General features: G+C 46.1%; 1 pseudogene; it reads left to right on the top strand.

Moving 5' to 3' along the window:
- Positions 1-1,461: 1,461 nt before the first annotated feature.
- On the top strand, positions 1,462-1,579 carry LOC126200098 (5S ribosomal RNA; annotated as a pseudogene).
- The last annotated feature ends 1,032 nt before the right edge of the window (positions 1,580-2,611 follow it).

Below are 2,611 nucleotides of genomic sequence, written 5' to 3'. Positions count from 1 at the left end.
CACTTTGAATAGCTGCTATGAGCTGAATTTGTCGCTATATATTGTAGTTGGTTTACGTCAATAAAAATAACTAAATATTCATTTCCAACCCTCATTTCCTTACCTCAAAGTACATACCTTAGGTTACTTCACCGTCAGGTATCGATAGGTTTTGCGATACCCTGTATAATGATACAGGTATGCTCCACTGAATACTTGCAGTGTGCTGATACAGATACGCACAGAGGACATAGCCCGCACAACGCTTTGACGACATGGTTCGTGTTTTGATAGCATAAGTCGTTCGCGAATGCCATTCCTTACTGCTGTAGCGAGAACCTGCTCACGAGTGTTGTAAGAGACTGTTACGCCCTATCGGCCTTTACAGCGACTACTCTGCTTCTGTCGGTTCTTGCAATGCGTGATTGTGTTATTATCACAGAACGTCGTGCACTACGCCTGCTCATTGCACTAACAAAGTTCTTGAGAATGCCGCGAACCGCTATGTACTCACACAATGTAAGAAGACAATTAGAAAACTGGGATAAATGTCTGGCCGATTTCTTGTCATGTCAGATTTGCATGTGTTCTGGAGCTTTCGACTACTTCCTCTCTGGTCGTCGTCAGAAGTTATCTGTAGGTCGTGTGGTCCTTTATTCAGCTGGTCGAGTTATGTAATGGAGACGTCAGGGGTGTTCCATATGTTGTCAGAGACTGAATCGATGTCTCAGATGGAGGAACACTAGTAGCGATGCTGATTTCGTTAAATGATGGATAACTCGGCTTGTTTCTCTGCAGTTTTACAGCACCAAGCGTCTTTTTACACGCTGTCTTGGTTAAAGTAGCTGTACACAATCCGATCTCTACAACCAAAAACGTCAGATGCCCAGTAGGTAGATTACATGGGAGAAGATTTTCATATTATCAGTCTTAATCGTATGTCTGTTCATCATGCGGTCTTCGGCAACAGAAGATTTGACGAAATCGCGATGTTACAGAAGTGTCGGCGCTCTACGGAGCGTCCTCAAATCGTACTGAATGACTAATGTAACTGCTACCACATTCACAAGAAAGTCTACAAGCTACAAAAACACTGAGATGTGAAAATAAATCTGTGAAACATTTATCGGAGAATGACTCCGCGAAAAAGTAGTTTCTCGACTTAGAATGCTTCTCTCTGAATTAAAGATGCAAACCACTGACACCTGCAGAGAACATAAGAAGCTAGGCGTACCTTTCGACTGACGCTGTACAGTGTCTTGCAAAGTTTAGATGCTAGTGCACACTATCTGATTCAAAGTATTCGCACACCTATTAATGAATGTTAATATAGGAAGTGTCCAAAGGTGGACTTTACGATAGCTTGAATTCTCCTCGGTACGTTCTTAGTGAGACGTCTCAATGTGGAGGAATGGCATCTCAGTCTCTCTCAAGAGCCGAAACTAGAGGAGGTAATAATTTTAGAGGCTGTGGTCTTGAGGGGCCAACGGCCTTGCCGCAGTGGTAACACCGGTTACCGTCAGATCACCGAAGTCAAGCGCTGTCGGGCTGGTCTAGCACATGGATGGGTGACCATCTGGTCTGCCGAGCGCTGTTGGCAAGCGGGGTGCACTCAGCCCTTGTGAGGCAAACTGAGGAGCTACTTGATTAAGAAGTAGCGGCTCCGGTCTCGGAAACTGACATATGGGCGGGAGAGCGGTGTGCTGATCACAGGCATCCAGTGACGCATATGATCTGAGGATGACATGGCGGCCGGTCAGTACCGTTGAGCCTTCATGGCCTGTTCGGGAGTAGTTTAGTTTCAGTTTTGTAGTCTTAAACGAAGTCGACGCTCTAACTTATCCAATAGGTGTCAAGTTGGGAAAGAATCGTCGTCTGCGAACTGCTGCTCTACTGAACGCTGTACACAGTATTGTAAAGCGTGTTCAGATCTTTCCGCATTTAGCATTTTCTCAAGCGCAATCGGAGACCACACCATAATCACGAAGCTCACCCCCACGCCGTAACACCATCTCTTTCGGACTTCAGTGTTGGCACTACACATGTTAGCAGTCATTCGCCAAATCCGAACACGTCCATCGGATCTTCACTGGGTGTAGCGTGATTCACCACGCCAGATCATCGTGTCCAGTCACTCCCTGTCCAGTGATGTCACTGTTTACACTTCAATAGTCGCTGAGCTTTACGTACAGAAATTTGCGGCTTATGGGGACCTGCTCGATTATTGTGACGCACTCTTTTTGACTCCCAACGTACAGCCAAAGTGCCAGCTGGACTGCTGGTAGCTCTCCGAAACTCAGGAGTGATTCCATCCGCCGACTTAATGCGATTTCTTAGACGCCCACTCTCCAATGTTCGACTGTCCCTGTCGGCCAGTACACGAGATCTGCCTGGTCGTGGTTTAACTGTGGTCGTTTCTTGGCATTTCCTCTTCACTACTACATCAGGAACAGTCGACTTGAGCAGCTTTAGAAGGACAAAGTCCGTGACACTTCCTTCTCGGCTGTCATCCAATGATTAATCCAGGTCCCAAGCCACTAAGCTTTTCCGATCGACCTATTCAACTCTTACTGCTGCTCTACTAATAACACAATACTACCTGCATACTCAACACTCATGCTCATAAATTAAG

This window comes from Schistocerca nitens, chromosome 8 (assembly GCF_023898315.1).
Source record: "Schistocerca nitens isolate TAMUIC-IGC-003100 chromosome 8, iqSchNite1.1, whole genome shotgun sequence".
Classification (NCBI taxonomy): Eukaryota; Metazoa; Arthropoda; class Insecta; order Orthoptera; family Acrididae; genus Schistocerca; species Schistocerca nitens.
This window is presented reverse-complemented; position numbering and strand designations above follow the sequence as displayed.